Genomic DNA, 21874 nt, shown 5'->3' on the forward strand with positions numbered 1-21874 from the left:
AAATTATGTCACTATATTTGTTTTTTTAAAGGAAAATCAGGAACCAGGGTAACTCATTTGTCAGCCAAAGTCATAGTTTGTTGTTGTTTTTTTAATTCATTTTATTCAAGTATAGTTGATTTACAATATTGTGTTAATTTCTGCTGTACAGCAAAGTGACTCAGTTATACATGTATATACATTCTTTTTCATATTCTTTTCCATTATGGTTTATCACAGGATATTGAGTATAGTTCCCTGTGCTATACAGTAGGACCTTGTTGTTTAGTCATAGCTTGGTTTTATTTTGCTTATTTACTTTACATTTTTTATTTGTGCAAGTACTGCTCAACATTTGATCTGATAATCAGTACTTGAAATGTTAGTCTATTTAGAGAGTGCACCATGTTGGGACAAGTGAAGGAGTTTTAAAAGGGGGCATGACAATGCAAATTTAGTGGAAAAAAAATAAAGTGTCCACTTGTTAATGAAATAGGCTTGCCAGTGCCAAACCAATGCACAGGCTATGAAAATGTGATTCTGGGCAAGTAACATTTTATTTTCTCCATCAAATGCATTTTTTGATAAAAAATAAACACATTAGGTATGGACAAATGTTTTACTAAAGAAGTTTTAGGTATTAAACAAAACCTGCTAGGCCAGCCTAAGACTAAGGCACTATAAAAATGTACATTACATATGCTACCATGGGCATGAGAAGGGATCAGGGGGCACGGAGCCCAATACTGCGTAAGCATTGCCTAGACAAATAATGATTGGTATTCTCATAAGTGCTCAGAATTTAGAACAAATTAGAAATATTTTTTTTTCTTTAAGTCTTTGAAATCATAGGACTAAGAGAAATTTGGTTCTCCACGTTTATTTTCTATGTTAATGGAGATTAAGTTTCATCTGAGTTGAGCCAAATAAATTAAAACTGAAGCATTTGATTTAGAAAACTCAGAAATTTCTTCATGCTAAAGTTGTTCATTTATCAAGTCTATTAGATTCACTTCAAATTAATAGGATATGGAATAAAAATGAAATTATCCTTTCCTAGTCAATTAAATGAAAAACAGGACAAAATTGTTCTATAAAGTAATATTGAGTTTCTAGAAGTGAAAGGATTGTCTTCACAAAAACATTTTATAAAGAATGGCAGTGGTGGTTATGTGTGGATGTAGGTTGCTTAAAAATAATGATTATCTAGAAGATATTATGACTATGTGAGTCTGGCTTCTTGAATTTTATAATATTTAGTTAAACAAGTTTGTTGATACTTTATATATATATATATATTTTTTAAATTACTGAAATAGGGCTCCATCCTTCAAAATTTTAACAACTGAATTGTAGTAAAGCATATACATGTGAAACATTTGTTCTAAAATTTAAAAACTGTAAAAATTCAATATAAATTATGAGGATGGAGTAATGCAGAGAAGAATCATGTGAACTTAATTTCTTTTGAGTGAGTGAAATCATGCATGGTGCTCATATATGCTCAGTTGATAAAACATCAGTTTACAAAATAGCATTCAAGTAGCCTGCATGGGCGGGCTATGTAAGAATAGACCTTTGAATTTGTGTCGGAATTCTTGTTGTACCTTTGCTAGCTGGCTACTAGAAAGCAAGACATTTTCCTCTCATGCCTCAGGTACTCTGCCTATTAAATCTGTGCCTCACAGAGCTGTCCTAAGAATTACAGATAATACATACAAGGACCTGGCACATAATGAGAGCTTATAAAATGTAACTTACTATTTTTCACTTCACATCAAACTTCATTGATATTTATAAAACCCAGTTTTCTAGATAATTTGCTGAATAGAACTAAGAGTAGTTATAAATGTTTATTATTTTTAAATGCTTTCTATTTATTATGGCCACTGATGAAATATTACTAAACTCAAAGCTCTAGCACAAGCCAGGATATCTCATATAGCTTTGTTTCAGAGAAGTGTTTATCAGGCTTCCGCAGCACACAATATGTAGTTAGCTTTTTTTGTTTTTCAGCTCTTCCTCGGCCTGTGCTTTTCAGAAAAAATATTATTCTCTTTTGTATTTCCTGTTGGTTCCCTGAAGGGTGTAATTATTCTAATTATTGATTATTGATGGTTTAATTGGAGACTATTTTATTGTAACTCATAGGAATAAAACAACAACAAATGAGATGCAAGTGAAACATCTCAGAAATGTGTATCTAACAAAGAAAACATATATCTTCAAATATGAACATGCATTTTAGAGCCTGGCTGGCTGCCTGAGCTCCTAATAAGTTGTTCTGTGCTTCAACTTCCTATTATAATAGATCCTGCTAATGGAAGCTCTGGGTCCACAGCTAGAGGTAATAACACCCAATAGAGTTTTGTGTCTGGAAAGAAGTGGACTTCTCTGTGGTGAGCTTATTAAATATTTATTGGTTTGCCTTAAGCCAAGTACATGGTAAAAGACTAGTTTGTATTTTTGTTTTGTTATCAAGCAGGCCACTTTGACTCTTATTTATCTTGCCTTAATCAGAGGGTTCATTGTTGAAAGCTTTAATCTGAAATACTTTCATTGTGTGTTGTTTGTTACCTAAAACAAATGAGCTAAAATTAGTTTTTAATTGAGCTGCGAGGACTTGTCAGTACATAAATCACACAATATCGTATATTTCTATATATGCATAAAGAGGATATTTTAATCAGCATGGGTTCCTGTATTTAAAGGTTGAAAGAACTAGTCTACAGATCTAAGAATGTAGGTATTAAAAATGCTTTTTAATCATTATAAAGGGGACAATTTCAATGTTATTTCTTTAATGTTGGGTAGAAGATTGTGATTCAATCAGTTCAAACAAGTATAAACATAGAGATGATCATTTAGGTTGAATTTTGGTTCAAAGAATGAATTCTTGGGATTTGGGGTATTGTACAATCTGTCCCATACAAAGGGAAAAATCACCTTGTGATTTTTGTTTATTTTTTGTCTTGAGAGCAGAATCCTGCTGGGAAGCTTACTTTATTCTCCTAGGTTTGCTTCCTTCTACTTTTTTTTTTCCCCTAACAATGATGACTGGTTTACAAACAGAAATCTGTATCAATTGACATAGTCCTTTTCCCTCTGCTGTCCTGAAATATGAAACACTCTATTGCTATATTTTGGTAAAAGTAGTGCTCCCCAAAATGTAAGTGGATGAAAATGCCACAATCTATTATGGAAGCAAAAACATCTTCATATTTGCTTTACAAAATTTTCAAAGTAAAATACAGTCATGTTGGTATAATCACATAAAAATTTATTTTAGAATTCTTCACAATAAATTGAAGAAGGTAAAGCAATCTGCTTCTCATATTAAATAGTGAAGCAAAAAGCATGATTTAAAAAAACTCTTCCTGTTTTGTTAGGATACAAAAGTCTGTGACAGTTGCTGACTTCTTTAAGAAACCCTTCAGGAGAAACTTATGGTTGGCTATGAAATCTATTTTAAGATAAAATAAAATGATATTGGAATTACATACCTAATTATGAAATATTTGAGCAAACTGACCATTTGAGTTTTAATTTTCAAAAGTATTTCCTGTGTACTCTTGACATCTGTACATCTGTTTAATTTCCAGTGAAAGCAAAACCCTGGAATTAGGCTCATTTGAGTATTAACTTGAGAAATGCATTCATGGTCTAGTAATTTTCTTTTATGTCCACATTATTTTAAATCACGGCATGAATTTGCCACTGTATTCTATGGCCAGAGCATGTTTATTGTGAATTATTTAACCCTTTTTATATTATAGCATATAGTATAGAATAATTGACATAATCAACTGTTTAAAAATCTTAATGCAGTGATAGAGCCTTGGCATTTATAGAGTTACCCTATACAGTTACAAATCTTTCAGTTTCAGATATTTGTGAGAAATCTCCAAGGTGTGTAATACACTTTGAAATTTTTAAGGACAGTAATTTTTGCTCTGACTTCAGTTATTGGCAGCCAGTAAGTGAGTCCAGCTGACTACACAGTACCAACACTGCAGTGTGGTTGTCAGTTAATTAACACCTTATATTAACTTTTAAAAAGTAATAAAAACTTTGTTTCATAGCAGGAAGTGGTACCTAAAGAGAAGTTCAACTTCTCGTCATTTAAATTTTTTATGTATTATGAGATTTGTGATCCCAAGATATATCCCTCAATGTTATGGTTTTACTGAAGTTAGAGACATTTCTTGTTCTGTGATCAGATTATTTCAGGAGTTGGTATGTAGCCCTCCATTAAATGAGAAATGTTGCAAATTAGAAATAGTTTGCAACTCTAAGGCATTCAAATAATTATCATCTTTGATAAAAATCTTTTTTTTTTTTTTTTTTTTTGCAGTTTAGGGTATCTGGATATGAGACCCAGGAATTGGTCACTTAAGGAGAACTACACACACACACACACACACACACACACACACACATATCATGCTTTCACATTTAAATTTAAATAACACGTCTATATTCTACAGTATCCAATTACATTTATGTTTAGTGAAGAGTAGGAAGAGTGTAATTCCTGACTAGCTAGGTTAGGGTAAGAAGAAACCAATATTTTGTGCAGTAACATTTCAGTGTTTCCACATGGCTTTTGTCCTTTTTGTCTTCACTGTTTGTTGACAGTTTTGTTTTAGATACTTCATGTGTATCACCTCATTGAATCTACTGCTGTGAAGAGAAAACTATAACTAAATTTGGGACAATGTCAAAGTAAGGTCCAATTCTCAGTTATGTACAAGGCTATCCAAAAGTAGAATGGAAATTTCATTTAAGATAGCAGAATGTTTTTTTTTTAATAAAAATATTTTGGGTTTCATATGCCCGATACATCGCTGGTACTACTTAATTTCTCTACCTGTCAATGAGAACCATCCCAGAGATACACTGCAAAATCTTTCTGCGGATGAAATCACTGAACGCCAGCAGTGAGTGCCATGGATTATTTATTTTAAATGACAACAGCCACATTTTTATGCACATATATCGATCGTGCCAAAAACATCCTGACTGGAAAGCTGAAGAGAAAAAGAGTACTCTCTTTTTCGTATGAAAACATTTCTAGCAGCAGAAACTGGAAAATGATCCACCAAGAGTTTAGATATAATGTAGATGCAGCCTGACTTAACAATGAGTGAACAGTTACTTCTCACAAATTTCAGCAACATTGTCTTGACAGTGGTTCTGGGTGCCTTCGTGTTGCTAGGCAACTCAAAAGGGGATGGGAAATTTACACTCAAATTTATATATGTTAGATTTTATACATATTATATTGAGAATATATTACACACATCATTACAGGCTAGTTGTACATTTCTGTTCTCTTTTGTGTGAGCTTTTCAGCATATACATGAAAGACACTCTTACCTGCATCCTTGCTCCCCCCTTTTTTTGAAAATTAACATAGCCCTAATATACACATTGTTATGGTTGACTATTCTGGCTACATGAAAGAAAATATGTAGCTGTTTTGATGCAGAAATAATAGTTTTTTAAAAAACATAAACGTTACAATGTGTGTGTGTGTTCGTGCGGGGGTGGGGGGAGGCAGTGTTTTTTAAACAAGAAATCTCTGAAGGAAAGTAGTGTCTTTGTTCCACATGTTCCTCTCATTTAATTACTATGATTAATAGACTCAGAAAAATTAATAGAAAGTTTAAATCCAGTGAGATATTAAAGGTCCAAACTGTGGCTATTTTAACTAAGGACTAATCAGCTTGGGCTTTTTGAGCAATACTCTGTGGTGTTTAATAAACTGGTAGGCTAATTTCAAGTGGGAGTATTATACTTGAGAACTGGAGTGGTTTTGTGAATCAAATTTTAAGAGTTAATGCTATGTCAATGCTAAGGACCAGAGAATTAGATATTTATGACAGAAGAGCTTTAAGGAATGGTGCATAATGGATTGTGACATCTGAAACTGCTGAAAATTGATGGTCCAAATCAAAAGGATAGATTAGGAATCTCTGTCGTATGATTACACACCTGTAACTGTGAGAAGGACAGGTGAGAAAAGCAAGGAATACCAAGGATTTTTATTTCAAGGAAGACTCGCAGGATTTGGGGTATCCGTTATCTTATTAGTTTACTCAGTTTCCAACTAACTGAATGGTCCAAATTTGTGAATGAAGATGTTTTTAGTGTATCACACCAAGGTTATGGAACCATTCCAGGACAGTAGGCCAGAGTTTATAATACCTATGCTAAAGGAATACTAAAGGGATGGAATCTGATCTATTTAGAGTCTGATACACTTTGAGTTTCTTATGGTAGTTTGAATCAATATTTAGCTGAATGCTTTTTGTTTATTTATTTGTAGTGTTACCATTTGATCGAACCTATGTAGTTTTATCTTTGAAACTGAAGATTAAATTGGGTGTAAGTTCCACTGTATATTTTACCAAGATTACTTTTAAAAATAACACTTATTATACAAATCCTGATCACATATTTATTACAATCTTCTACCCCATAGAAGTTTAGAGATAGTTAAAAAGTATCCTCATGGGTATAGTTTTATGGGCAGAGAAAATAAAGAACATGTAAAAGTTTATCACATTGAATTATATATAGTCAATAGAAATTATTTTCTGAGTGAAAGTTCTCATAGATATTATGTCAGATAATACATGTATTTAACATAATTCTATTATACTTAGCATAATACTGTATTTACCTGGATAGTTAAAGAAGATTTCTGTAGGATGAAGTTAAGAGGGTTGATAAGAACCTGATATTTGGTAGAGAAATCCCATGATTCGTTAGATTTGTGACTCATCAATGACATATTCAATTACTTAATATTTGTGAATTTCAGAATTTATTGTAAATATGATTTAGCATATCTTTGTTATTTCATAGTTTAAATCTGATTCTCTTATAGATGAATTTCTGGGTTCTATCTATATTTTTCACGCTACTTTAATTTTAATTTTCAAAAATTGAATTCAGATATCATTTTCCTTATTATATGCTATCAAACAACCCACTCGACTGGTTTTTCTTTTTTTTGATTAGTGAATTTTTATGTTATTACCAGTTTTTACATTAAAATACATTTATATGCCTTAATTTCTCTTAAGTTATATTGACCAAAATAAGAGTATAATTAGTAGACTTGGTATACACTGATTTTTTTTTTGTATAGATGGCTAAATAAATATTGAACTCTTTTTTTTTTTTACTGTTTTTCTTTATTTTTTCCTTTCTAAATCAGTTTTTATTTGTTCATTTATTTTTCTTCCTTTATATTGAGATTTAATTGATATATAGTACTGTATAATTTTAAGGTGTACAGCATAATAATTTGACTCACATACATCATGAAATGATTATAAGAGTAAATTTAGTGAACGTCCATCATCTCATATAAGTACAAAATTAAATTAATAGAAGAAAATTTTTGAGTGTGATGAGAACTATTAGGATTTGTTCTCTTAACTTTTGTGTTTAACATACAGCAGTGTTTATATTTATCATGATTTTTACATTCCTAGCACTTATGTATCTTATAACTGGAACTTTTAGCACATTTTGATGGTCTTCATCCAATTCCACCCCCCCTTTTTTTGGTTTTTTTTTTTACTATTTTTAGATTTTTGACATGTATGTAGTCAAACCTTACTCTCCTATTATTTCCCTTTTATTCATTCTATTAATTTGTGTATGAATTTAATATTTGCTAATATGTAATATAAAAGTGGAAAAAACAGATAAGGGAGTTTGTCCTTATGGAGCTTATAAGTCTAATGCAGGAGATAGCCAGTAAGTAATTAAACAATATAACTATGTATACAGTTAGTTCTAAGAAGGAAATAAACAAGACAATGTAATAGAAAGTCATTGTGTCAAGTTATTTTAGATGAAATGGCCAGAGAAGACTGTATGTCGAGGTGACATTGCAGCTGAGAGAAGGATGAGAAAGAGGCTGGCAAGTCAAGAGTTGGGGAGATAAGCTCACAGGGCAGAATGATGAAAAAGTGGATAGGCATACTAGTAAGAAAGGGTTTGGTGGGTTCAAGAAATGGTCAGTGTGGCTAGGGTAAAGTAAGGGAGTCAAGGTTGGAACTGTAGGTACAAGTTGGCTATTCAAGAGTTCATACCTGTGATAAGATGTTCAAATTATCCAGTGATTTTTAAGTAAAAGAATGAAGCAGCTTTCTTAAAAGAGAAATGGAGTTGAGGAGGTTTGTAATGCAGTGGTTTTAATGATGGATCATGGAATCATTAAGCCTGGGAGGAGGGAATGATGGCAGGAAAGAGAGGATGGATAAGAGAAAGGACCATAACTTGTTGTAATGGGGTACAAGAGTAAGTGAGCTGAAAGGATGAGGTGGTGTGGTGAATTCCAGGTCTAGGGAGGAGCCCTGAGGGTGGGTACTGGAGATGGAGAGACATAAGAGAGGTTGATGAGGAAGTCAAGGACCTGAACACTGGGTGAGTCACATGTGTAGATTTTGCTGTTACACAAGGAGAGGTGGGAAGGAAGATGAACCAGAAACCATGTCTTTAAAATGCCTGGAAGGTGGTTTTATGAAAGCAGTGGGGGATGTAGTAGGTGGTATAGCTTGATGATAGAAGCTTCAAATAAGCTGAGATTTCTGGAGGGAAAGAGAAAACTGATTTGGTAGTAGCAGCAAAGAGGAGCAAGGTGGACATGTAAACTACTGCTACGTCTTGAAACATTTTAGAAAAACAAGTTTCCAAATCAGAGGTAGGATGATGGTGGTTATTTTCAGTCAAATACAGTCATGTCTCAATACTCACTGATTTACACCCATATGTATTTCTGAACAATTTAGCAAGGATGTATTTCTGTGAGAGCAGGGATCATGTTTGTTTTGTGGACTGTTGAATCATCGGAGCCTAACATATTGTCCTCTTAGTAAATACAGTTTGACTGAAATTAATTGACTAAATTGTAAACTGAGTTTCTTGTTTTTCTTACTTTGATTTTAATTTGCAAACTAAGAACAATGTACTTATTTTCTGGCTTTATTTCTAATTCTTTTTCTTATATTCTATTATAGTATATGCTCATATTTTGACACGTTCTAATTATTGTCAAATTATAAACACAATATCTTTTTGACGCTTCATAATCTGTTATATGGAATTTAACACATTTCCCACTAAACTCATTTCAGGACATATTTATAGTTAGTGCTTGTTGACACAATTTTACCCTGGTTTCAATTTATGTGATCCAGATTTTCAAGTGAAACCTTAAGGAATTATCAGATTCCTCAGTAACATTCAAAACTTCTATAAAATATCTTCTGAGTTGTCAGAAATTTATTTTGGAAAGAAAAAATATACTGGAAAGAAAATTCTACTTTAATGTGTGTTATTTTGGATAAAAACGTCTATAAGTTATGATTTACTGTCCTTTTTGTGTAAAAATGCAAAGGTTTCTTTCCCAGAGTTTATTTTCAGTGTTTATGTTGGCCGCTGAGGTTAGGTTTGTGTAAGGCAGTGAGTTTAAGTTCTCCCTCATTTTTCTCTCCATCCCCCCTTCCTTCTTTCTTTGTTTTCTTCCTTCTTCATTAATTTTTATAGATAACACACCTCACATTTTTCTTGTAGGAGGAGGGGATGATTGCTCCATTCTTAGCCCACTCAAATATCTCAGCCTTGAAATAAAAAAAAAAAAAGATTTACTAACGTTATCTATTGTGGGTTTTTTTGTTTTTTTTTTTAATGGCCATGACAGCAGCATTTTCCTGTCAGGCCTGATTTTTTAAAAAATTAATTAATTTATTTTTGGCTGCGTTGGGTCTTCGTTGCTGCGCCAGGGTTTCTCTAGTTGTGGCGAGCAGGGGCCATTCTTTCGTTGCGGTGCTCGGGCTTCTTATTGCAGTGGCTTTCCTTGTTGCAGAGCATGGGCTCTAGATGCGCAGGTTTCAGTCGTTGCAGCCCATGGGCTAAGTAGTCGCAGCTCACGGGCTCTAGAGTGCAATCTCAGTAGTTGTGGTTCGTGGACTTAGTTGCTCCATGGCATGTGGGATCTTCCCAGACCAGGGTTCGAACCCGTGTCCCCTGCATTGGCAAGCGGATTCTTAACCACTGTGCCACCAGGGAAGCCCTATTGTGCTTTATATAATAAGATAATATAAAGAAAACTTGCTGTTTTAGCATTTTAGTTTTAATTTTTTTATTAATTTTTATTGCCTTTACAATGTTGTGTTAGTTTCTTGCTGTACAGCAAAGTGAATCAGTCATAAGTATACATATATCCACTATTTTTTAGATTTCCTTTCCATTTAGGTCACTACAGAGCATTGAGTAGAGTTCCCTGTGCTATACAGTAGGTTCTCATTAGTTATCTATTTTATACATAGTAGTGTATATATGTCAGTCTCAATCTCCCAATTCATCCCATTGCCCCCTTCCCTGCCTTGGTAACCATAAGTTTGTTCTCTACATCTGTGACTCTGTTTCTGCTTTGCAAATAAGTTTATCTGTACCATTTTTCTAGATTACACATATAAGCGATATTGTACATTTGTTCTCTTTTTGACTTACTTCACTCTGTATCTGCCCTCCAAAAGGAGGAACAGGTGAGGATTATCCTACCTGATGATTTTTTTAGCATTTTATTTAATTAGTTAATTACTTTATTTATTTTTAATATTTATTTATTTGGCTTCACCAAGTCTTTTTTTTTTAACATCTTTATTGGAGTATAATTGCTTTACAATGGTGTGTTAGTTTCTGCTTTATAACAAAGTGAATCAGTTATACATATACGTATGTTCTCATATCTCTTCCCTCTTGCATCTCCCTCCCTCCCACCCTCCCTATCTCACGCCTCTAGGTGGTCACAAACCACCGAGCTGATCTCCCTGTGCTATGCGACTGCTTCCCACTAGCTATCTATTTTATGTTTGGTAGTGTATATATGTCCATGCCACTCTCTCACTTTGTCCCAGCTTACCCTTCCCCCTCCCCATATCCTCAAGTCCATTATCTAGTAGGTCTGTGTCTTTATTCCCATCTTGCCCCTAGGTTCTTCATGACCTTTTTTTTTTTCCTTAGGTTCCATATATACGTGTTAGCATACAGTATTTGTTTTTCTCTTTCTGACTTACTTCACTCTGTATGACAGACTCTAGGTCCATCCACCTCACTACAAATAACTCAATTTCGTTTCTTTTTATGGCTGAGTACTGTTCCATTGTATATATGTGCCACATCTTCTTTATCCATTCATCTGTTGATGGATACTTAGATTGCTTCCATGTCCTGGCTATTTAGCATTTTAATACTGGTATTTTACTAAATTTTTGAGTAATTGATAACTTGTCGACTTCTCATTACTTTAAAATATTTCCAATAATTTAATAGTAATTGTACAATTTAAATTAATTCCAGTTCCTATGCTAAATACACAGAGACTAATAAATTGTTGTTGAAGGAATAATTACAATAGTTTCATTCTAGAAAAGTTTTCCAGTTATTCTATAGCTCTGTAGATTGATCCAAAGATGCCTCAACTCAAGGGAAAGACTATATCTATATTATATATAATTGTATATATATGTATAATTTTTGCATTTCTGTCCCTTTTTATATTTATTTATCTACCTATTAGCTCCATATTTCTAGTTTTTGTTAGGGGAGATCCTATTTTCAAGTGTTTCCTATTCTTATGCTTTTTCTTCAGAGCTATCTGTTTGAGATTTATTGTATTTTTAAAGAAAAGATATGTAAGTGTGATATAATTATTCTTATGTTTTGGTAAAAAAAAAAAAGAACCTAAGATTGAAAAGTGCCCATCAGTGTCTCTGATGGCAAAGCCTAATGTTAGGCATTTATCATAAATGCCTAACGATCAGTATTTAATCAGTCTATAATTAAATATATAATACTGGCAGCAGATATCACAGGCTAGGTAAGAACCAACTTGTAAAGTGTTTAAAATGTGATCTTCGATTATTGAAACCCAGAGACATGTCATTTGTGGTTGTGATCATATATAGGAAATTGTATCGTTCTCTGCATAACACTTCTGTAGAATTTTAATGTGAAATTTTAAAGTGCTTTTTGCTAAGAGTTTAGTGTCTTTTTACTACTTGTGTTAACAGATTTCTTTCAGGAAGAAATGGATGATAATCTTATTTTGTTTTAGCTGCCTTAAACATACTTGTTTCGATCATAGAGGCTGCACTAGTCATTGTGACCTCTCATTTCTTCCTCTATATTCCTGATCTTGATGAAGAGCCCCATTCACCCATTATCCACACCACAAGCCATACCATGGAGCCCGCTTTTACAGTTGCCATCCACTCAGCCACCAAGTGCTGTGGGTATTGCCTCTGACATCTTTCTAAAAGCCTTCTGCTTCTTTCCAGTCCTACAGCCATTACCTTCATTCAAAATCTAAATATTTCTTCCTTTGATTTCTGAACAGCTTCTTAAGTTAGTCAGTCATCTGCCACCCTTTCTTCCTTCTCCCATTCTCACATCTCTGTTGCTTAATATTCTCCTAAGGATGCCATGGTCTCCAATTTAAAGTTTATATGGGAACTTTCAGTAAGGCAGGCATCTCCTTTATAATCTGGTCCCTGTTCATCAGCCCAACTTAATCTTTGACACGCCTCGCATTGACACGCTGTGCTCTTGCCATGCTGAGTGCTTTGTGGTTATTGCACAGTGAACTTGCATACACTTTCTCAAAGGTTGCCCCTTCTGCCTCCCTTCTCCTAAACTTCCTATTATTTGCATGGGCAACATGTCCTCACCTTTTAAGAATTTCCTGAAATTATCCCCTGATGTCCTAATCTTTTAACAGTCACCACTCTGGGCTACAGAGGTCTTTGTGTTTATGTTGTTTATCACATGATGTTGCCACTGAAGGTTTGTGGCTGTTTCCCATCATGGGCTCAGGTAGCTCTGTGGAGAGCTCAGGGGAAGCAATCTTGGAAGGGGGCCAAGGAGACTTGTCTCTAAGATGCAGTGGCAGCGCAGTGTTTTACTTAGATTGTACTGATTCGAGATGGTTTTAGGGAAGCTCAGAGATATTACCAAGGAAAGGCGAAGGATGAGGGATGCTAAGCGACTCCTGGCACCACTGCTGCAGTTTCCTCCACAATGGAGTGAACTCCTGGAAAACGGGGGCTATGTCTGTGATCTGTGTGTCCCCTGAGCACCACATGGTGTTTGGCAAACAGATTGTCTGCTGGTACATAGTAGGTTCTTATATGTTAAGTGAACCGGGGATCCTAGATGCTATTCATGGAACCGTATTAAATTGCTTTCAAAAAATAATTTCTCTGTAGCATTGGAATCTATTTAAAATACATCCTTTTTTCCAAATGAAATGTCTGATCCATGCTATTTGATTAAGATATGTGGGCTCAAACAGGATTCCCAAAGTGTTGCCACGTGTATGTAAATCACACACGAATAGCTAGTCTAACATTCTATTCACTAAGGGAGATTTAGTGAAAGGAATCGCTTTGGCCAGTGCTTTTCTGATGGAGGAATACATCAGAAATATTAACAGCCAGCTTTCTCCATTTTAGGCTGCCATTTTTTCCTAAGAGCTGCTACACATCAAGTATACCCAAATTGCCTTTCTGAAATACGGGAACACAAGTGTACTGTCAGTAAAATGGTCTGTGTTGATTATTTTGTCTTTGGGGTACAGTTGACTCATCAGATGATGGAGATGCTGCTGGCATTTCACGCAACCTGCCGTGGTGTGCTGGCTTTATTGGCTTCCTAGCAGCGACACTGACACAAATTGTCAGATTTTATGGGCAGTTTTAAACCTAATGAAATACATCCTCAAGAAACTTCCCTCACCATTTTAGTAGCTGTACAGTTTGAAAGAAAAGAACTAAGGTACACAACACATGATAGTTCAGGACTGAAATAATGGAAGACGGTGACAACATGCTTATTTTGTTCTTGCACATGGTGTCATTACCTGCACGATGGGATACTGATGCTGTCTCAGAGGCTGGCATTAATCTTTGTGCCAAAGCTTGCAGAAACCCTGCATGCATTCACTGACGCAAGCGTTGCTGTCCATCTTTTTGATCTTAAGATTACTCCTTTGGGATATAAGGTAATATAAGGCTGCCAGACTTTAAAAAAAGAATTCAAAGTTAGTGAAGGTAAGAGATGCTCATTTTCTTCCAGTACTGAAAATTAACTACAGAGCCACATAAGAATTTACATCCATCATCCTATTTCATCATAACACTGGGAGAGTGGAAATATAGTTAGTCTTATTATACCAACGAGAACTAAAAGTTTTGCTCGTATTTGGTCCCAGGTCTACAGGAATCCAAAGATGTAGCTTTAATTAGTACTATATAGAGTCTCCTAACAAAGCAGTTGTTTTACTAAAGTCTTGCTGTTTGTTCAATCTAGATTCAAAAAAATTCTATCTCCACATGTAAAGGAATGCTGAGAAAAATATGCATTCAAAGATACCTTATCTTTTCATTTTTTCTACCTCTTAAAGTATTCCCTAAATAGCGATAGAGTCAAGATCTGTATATTGCCAGGACCTTTGGCGGGGAAAGATGACTTTTTGGATAGAATCACTTGTAGGAATTTTCCAAATGATTCACACAGAATCAACTTAATCTTCTGGAAAACATTGTAGGGACCATAAATACATATTGTACCCAGGATGTAGAGTGCTTACTGCAGTGTGGTCTGTGATTTTTTTTTTTGGGGGGGGTATGCATAACCCAAAGACCTAGATAGAAATGGCTAATTTTAGCACTTCTACTATGAAACAGTTTCCTACAAGAGAATATCTTCATTCATATTAAACATACCAGTATCTCTACCAACTACAATTAATTAAGAAAGACATGCCATTGAAATCTCACCTGGTGGTGATGAGGAAACAGTCGTCTCCACTGGGTGTCTTTGGAGAGTATAGAAGTTAACTCTTTAGTAAAATACTCATTTAGTATAAAAATTGCCTATAAAATGCTTGAGCCAATGTAGAAATAAGTTAATTATCTTCCCACCCAGACCACAATCTCTCAACTATTAGGAATTCTCTCTCTTTTTGCTTCCAAGGACTTTGGAGTTACGGCTGAAATTTTTTAAAATACTAAAACTGGAATTTATTTCTCAAAATAAGGTATAAAAGGATTCTCCACTTGTCAGAAGGATTCATCTTACAGTTTCTTATTGATTTTTTTTCCACGAATATATTCAGAGCTTGTAATTTTATTTTCCCAACTTCCGTTCACACAGATTTTCAAGGGTACCACAACTGCAGAAGATAAAGCATGCTGCTGTTATTTATGTGTCATAGATAGTAAAATTGAGTCACAGTGTCTTGCCAAGAATGACAAAAACTCAATACTAGGGTCAAGGTTGCGGCTCAGATTCTTTAAAAACTGTGTTGTGACTAGTTTTTCAAAAACCTCAAAATTTTGCCAAATATTCCACAACTTCTTCTAATTGGGATAGTTATTTTTAAAAAATCACAACGTGCTTAATCCAAAAATCCAGGCTGGAGACAGACATTAGAGTGAGTCTTCAGAAAAATGAAGAAATAAGTTTTTTGAAAAGCATAGAGTTATTAATTAAATATTTGACCTTTTGTGGCTTCTCAAATGTCCATTTTCAAAAAGAAGCAGTTAGAAGGAAAAGATATGAATGTAGATTCAGGGCCAGAGGACAAAAATAGTTTAAATTGCCTTGATATATGTTCACAGATTGCAAATGAGCACTTCTTAAAATTTAAACCCTTGAATGTGGTATCTCAGGCACTGAGTTTTTTATGTATACAATGTGATTCTTACTGCCTTCCAGCTGTGTTCTGATTTCAGAAGATGACCTTCCCTATAAGTTTTATATGTAACTCATAAAATGCATGACTCTGGAGAACAGTTATCATGACAGGGAGTGTGCTTTCTTGATTATGCGGCGGGGTCCTGTTTCCCACCTCTGTTTTTGAAGGATTGTTAAAGGTAAGATTAAAAATGCTCCAGTCGTTCTGCTTGCTTGATTGTAACAGTGAAGGAGACAAAATTGATTCTAGCTTATGGCTCAGTGTTTCAATGTTATTTGGCAGCACCTGTTGGCCGGCAGCTGTTGGGGATTTTTGCAGGTTTCTTTGTCAGGAACAATGTGGCAACAGTAATAAATCAGATTTAAACTGGTTACTGAATTGGTTTAAAAGGTTTAAAAGTCTTTTTATAATCAAAGATGTTAATTCTAAGTGGTGAACCCAAATGAACCTGTATATATCTTGGGACCAAGTTATACTTTCTAAATCTGGCTAATGACCATACACATACTGAAGCCAGGACAATTTTCTCCCAGAAATACAGCAACATTGAAAGTATCCCTACCAAACATGCCTGAAAAGATGGGAAAGCTACAATATTCCTTTAATTTTTTTCCCTCTGGTTCAGGTGAAATGGAGGATACAGCTCTGATAATTAGAATTTCATATGGCAGGTGCTCACAGACATAGTGGATTTGAGGAAATCAATTTTCACGAATCTAGAAAATTCTCTCCTCAAGAGAGAAGGGATTTAAAAACTTTCATGATCTATTTAAATTCAACATATCTTTCTCCTATTCTAAATAAGGAAAAGTGACTCTAAGGTCATAATGTGGAATTGCCTTCTCCCTTCCTAGTATATTATGACATTTCACATTAAGGCAAAATAGAGAGAAACATTCACGGGGGAAGAGGAAGGAGAGAAATGTAGTTGTTTACTTTATTAGTTTTCATGACAATGCATACTTTATACAGTCCATCATTCCTGATTGTCTAAATATGTGTTTTCCCTAAGGTAAAGTCTCAAAAATTTCAGAAGATGTTTTAGGAGTTCTGTCAGAGAGGTGAATGGTCTAGAGCTAAAGCAAATGTAATATGACTTTTTATTTAATATATTTGTTTCCTATATCTATGCCTTTATCTATGCATACGTGTACATCCATATACCAAAAATTCAAGTGTTCGTTTTTTCATATTCAAATTTTATTAGTGAGAAAAGCAGACTTCTACGTAATCTCATTTATTTATGTGGAGACTAGCCCACCTTGCTCATTTTACTTTGTAAACCCACTCATTATTCTTCTTACCCCTTCTCTTTCTTTTCATCCTTCACTAATGGAGCCTTCAGCTACTAAGGCAAGACATGCAGACCACTTTCTGAGAAGTAACTTAAACACATACATCATTTTGGTGGCAAACCTGACAGTCACAGTCTTTTATAAACTCAGGTCCCTGCTCTTTTGGTAACAGGGTTAAGAAATGCTACACCAGCTCCTTGTGTGGGGAAAAGAGATCTGCTGATTATTCTATTTGGAAGCCTTGAACCCACCTCCATGTCTTTGCACATTTATGAAATTACTGTGACTTGTCTTTTATATCTTTTTGAGCATTTATGTAATTAGGTTAGGCTCTACCTAATGGAGAGGAGTTGCTCTTATTCTGTGCCTGGTGGTTCATCCATCTCTGAGTCTTTCCGAGCATGAAAGGTGGCAGTAGTGTGCCCGGCATCAAGACTGAGCAAAGAAAAGATCTTCAGAGATTTCTCTTGAAATCTGTTCTGAGAACACACGGTTTTCCTAGCGCTGTTTACTTCAGGACTTTCGGGGTCAGGAGGAAAGTTTTTCAGCAAATCTGGTTCCTTTTCAAAACTATTTTTGGTAGTTTTTTTACATGTGCCTGGTAATTCATTGTAAGTGGTAAAGGGAGGGAGATAATGAGTAGATAGAATTCTAAATGCACTAAGGCTCTTTTATGATCCTGTTTTTTTATTAAATTTTATCTGATAGCATACAAAAATTGTAAAAATGAGTAGGTTTAATGTTGTTGAATACAGAAAATTTATTGAAAGAGGGCAAATGCAGCGCTAGGTTCCTGGACCATGGCTTATATTCTCCCTTTGCTTCCTCCAACCCAGGGCCCAACTGTAGACTTTCAGGATTAATTTTAGTCATTTCACACAGTTCCATACTGTACCTTGTCTTTCTGCAAAGCAAAGGTAATGTTGTAGTTCAAAACTCAGCCATCCACGACCCTTAGGATATATGTTTTTATTATTTCTGGCAGGGACATTTAAAATTTCTTTACCTACATTTTGCACTTATTTGCATTCTTAAACACAGAATGTAGATGATAAATTTACTGATTTTTGTAACTCATTCACTATTACTATAATTATAGTTCTGATTTAAATACAGTGATAACATTATACACTGTAAATTTATTTAGAACTGTTTATCTCTATCTGCAAATAACCCCAGACTCCAGTACTGTTACCACCCTTAATTTGTTTCCTTAAAATGGCTGTAATTTGGAATTAAAATTATTAAAGTTGTTATAATTATTTATGAAAAAAGGATTTATCCATTCTCCTATGGATAAAATACACACTTATTTTGGATATTAAGAAGACTTTGTTCACTTTTGGAATACTTCCTTCTTCTTGGTTATTCACTGGAAATAGCCAGTTATCATTTTTACATGTCTCTTAAAATTATTGCAGTTTCATTAAAGATAATGGGGTTTTGTCCTAGTGGAAGGATACTATGAAAATAATGCTCACTGAAAGACAAGAATAATACTGTATTGTTTTTCTGGTTCATCAAGGTGATGGTTCATAAAGAATAAATAAATGTTCCATTGACAATGTTAGTTATGTATTTTAGTTTATTAAATGAATTAAAGCACAATAAAAAGAAAATCATTTTCAAACCTGCTGCGCTTGGCCCAAAAACTGATTATGTTTTTGTCTATGGTATATACATCTTAAAGGCTTTATTTAGAGTCCGTGACAAATGTGCCATCTATATGTGATAAGATATAAAATGTTTACCTTAAATAGGAAGGTGCTGTAATGTCCCCTTCTCATTCAACATAATCATATTACAAATTCCCATCTCTTCTTGAAGTCTTATCTATGGCTATCAGACTATGATATGAAACTCACTTTTAAAAATAAAACAAGTATAGCCAGATATCATTAGTCTTTCAACTTTTTTGCATATTGATATTTATTAATTTTTTTGAATAAATAGGCTAATATGATAACAAATAACCAAATAGTTATTAAGGTGGTCAGGGAAGACCTAGTAAAATAATCCAGAGTTGCACATTATAGGAACCAAAAGAATGCTGGTGTGACTGGAGCATAGAAGGTATGGGTTAGAGAAATAGAATGTTCCTATTCTAGAAAGGAATGTCAGAGAGGTAGACAGGGCCAGAACATGTAGGGCTTTGTAAGCCAGGAGAAACATTTGCATTTTACTCTAAATAGATTGTAAGTAGAGATGTGTATTACTTCTGACATATTTTAGAAAGATTTATGTGGCTACCGTATGGAGAATTTTTTATTGGGATGCAAGAGCTGAAGTAGGGAGATGAACTGAGAGGCTGTAGGAAACCAGGTGTGAGGGCAGCTTGTATAGGGTGGATTTCATGGAAATGAGAAAAAAGATGTGTATGGGATTTTTTGGCAGGCGGAATAAATGCTACTTTCTGCTGAATTGGATGTAGGTGATAAAGGAAAAAGGAGAAAGTTTAATTAAGGTAGTTAGGAAAGGAAAATCAAGGATAGATCCTAGATTTTGGTCTTGAGCAATTACGTGGATGATGATGTCATTGAAAGTGCTGGAATAGATTAGGAGGAGAGCAAGATTTTTAGGGAGGAAAGGCTGGGGAATAAAGAGTTTAATTTGAGATATCTTTTAGACATCAAAATAGAGCAAGGTCCTTGAGAAAGTGGGAGAGGTTGTAATACAGACTTTATAGACCTCATGTGGAGAGCTTGGTCTTTGATAAGAGTGTCGTTTCCTCTATAGCAACAGTGATGTGAACGTGAGAAGGTTTCTGTCTCATTGCTTCTAATTTCTTGAAGGGGTATATGAGACAAGACCAGCATTGGAAAATAAGGCAGAGGAGGATGGAGTCTAGTACGCTTGAAGAGCAAGAAGATATGGGTACCTCAGCTATGCCTTTTCTGAGCATCTTACATTTGGATCCTGTGTACTTTTTACATTGGTCTGGGCTACCTAGCAAAACCTGGAGCTGGGTGTGTCCCCTCTGCACTTTTACCACTTCAGTGGGCAGGTCTGGTTTTAGGTACTACATCTCACAGTCAATACTCATTCATGACCAAGTATTTATTGAGTTTCAACTTCTCGAGTACAAGATACTGCATTTAATCATTCCAGCTTTAAGTTTTTCATCATTCCATCATCTAGATTTAAGCTGCATCAGAAGAATCCATATAAAACCTGCCTTCAGATGGCTCATTAGTTTTATAAAGATTCTCTAAAGTTGTTTTCTGAGTACAAAACAGAAGAAAAATACCATTCATCCTGTGCACACTTTCTAGATGTTTGACTATGGTGGAGTTATTTAACCTACCATCTTTAAAATAAGGAATATAAAATCCAGCTAGCAGAGCAGAACATAAATATGAACAAGTAAGGATATTAGGATTGTGAACTAATACGTGTTCAATATTGTCATTAGACGCTAACCAAGCATGAGTATATCAGGCATTATATTCTGTCAGGGAGAATTATCAAGCCTTAATGCTTTGAAATAGAACTAAGGAATCTCTTCAAATAAGAAATTAAATAGAATTTACTCCAAGATAACTAATTAACACTTTTCAAAATAGCTGAGAACACTCTTGTCTGAAATTGAACTCAATATAGATCATTTATCATTAAAAATGTAAACAGGGCTTCCCTGGTGGCGCAGTGGTTGAGAGTCCGCCTGCCGATGCAGGGGACACGGGTTCGTGTCCCGGTCCGGGAAGATCCCACATGCCGCGGAGCGGCTGGGTCCGTGAGCCATGGCTGCTGAGCCTGTGCGTCCGGAGCCTGTGCTCCACAATGGGAGAGGCCGCGACAGTGAGAAGCCCGCGTATCGCAAAAAAAAAAAAAAAAAAAAAGTAAACATACTAACTAAATAATACCAATTTAGAGTTTAAAAACTGCTGTAATCTTATTTGGAGATACAAATCAAGAACGGATATTAAGGAGAAGTTATCTTAATTAATCATATCAAATCTCCAGGGTTTCCCCACTTCCCTTAAAAACACATGTATAAGTTTAGGCTGATTGTCTTTGCTGTGAGATTGTCAAAGTCATGTGTTTAATTTAAGAAGCACTGGTGACAAATGAGAGCCAGAAAAGGGGGCCTCACTTGTGAACCCCTTAGGAAAAGGACATATGCAGCATCTCAACCACTTTTGCTTCTCCCTACAGTTTATCTGTATTATGGATTATAGAGGTATTTTTAAAAAATATTTTTCTTAGTGTAATAATATTCACAAATATTTCACCATAAAAAGCACTAAACGTTTTAAGTATATAATATTAAATGCACCATCTTTGCTAATTATTTTTATTGACCTTATTCTTGTCAACTCTAACTTTATTAAGAAATTTAATACCCTAACACTCCAGAATTTTATACTTGTTCAAGTCTTTAAAGTTTTCTTATGACTGTCAAAGGAAGGTATTTCTTTAAATAAATATAGTATTCCTCATTGTTCCTAATCAAAAGATCTCTTTTATGTAGTCTGCACAAGAAAATGGAAATGATGCACAAAAATACAGCTTTTTATCTTGCAAGTTGTTTATGCATCTTGGGTTTGCTTATTTTTGCAATCGTGTGCATTTTAAAATTGCCATTTGTATTTTGTATTCTAGCTTTTGACTGTAGTGGAAATTTGGATTGAAGACAATAAGAACTGTGAGGTACAATATATAAGCTTGCATCCAACTGAGAAAAACCACCACTCTTGTCTGTGCTTCAATCAGCAGGAGATTTTCTTTCAGTTTGTTTAGAAGAACCAGGTCCTGTCATCTGCATAGAATACAGTATTTGACAGAAAGATTTTTCTTTTGCCCCTTGTGGCTTAAA

At 34.6% G+C, this 21874-nt stretch overlaps 1 protein-coding gene and 1 non-coding gene across 2 annotated transcripts in view; one reads left to right on the top strand and one right to left on the bottom strand.

The window, feature by feature from the left end:
* The window catches only part of LAMA2 (laminin subunit alpha 2), a 610905-nt gene that overhangs the window by 108531 nt on the left and 480500 nt on the right, over positions 1-21874 (top strand). The window lies entirely within an intron of this gene.
* On the bottom strand, positions 10437-10573 carry LOC115802077 (U8 small nucleolar RNA). The gene has a single exon (XR_004022456.1). It is a non-coding gene; the product is annotated as a U8 small nucleolar RNA (small nucleolar RNA).

Source organism: Delphinapterus leucas, chromosome 12 (assembly GCF_059928025.1).
Source record: "Delphinapterus leucas isolate spDelLeu-1000000601 "Yukka" chromosome 12, BTC_Dleu_Yukka2, whole genome shotgun sequence".
Lineage (NCBI taxonomy): Eukaryota > Metazoa > Chordata > Mammalia > Artiodactyla > Monodontidae > Delphinapterus > Delphinapterus leucas.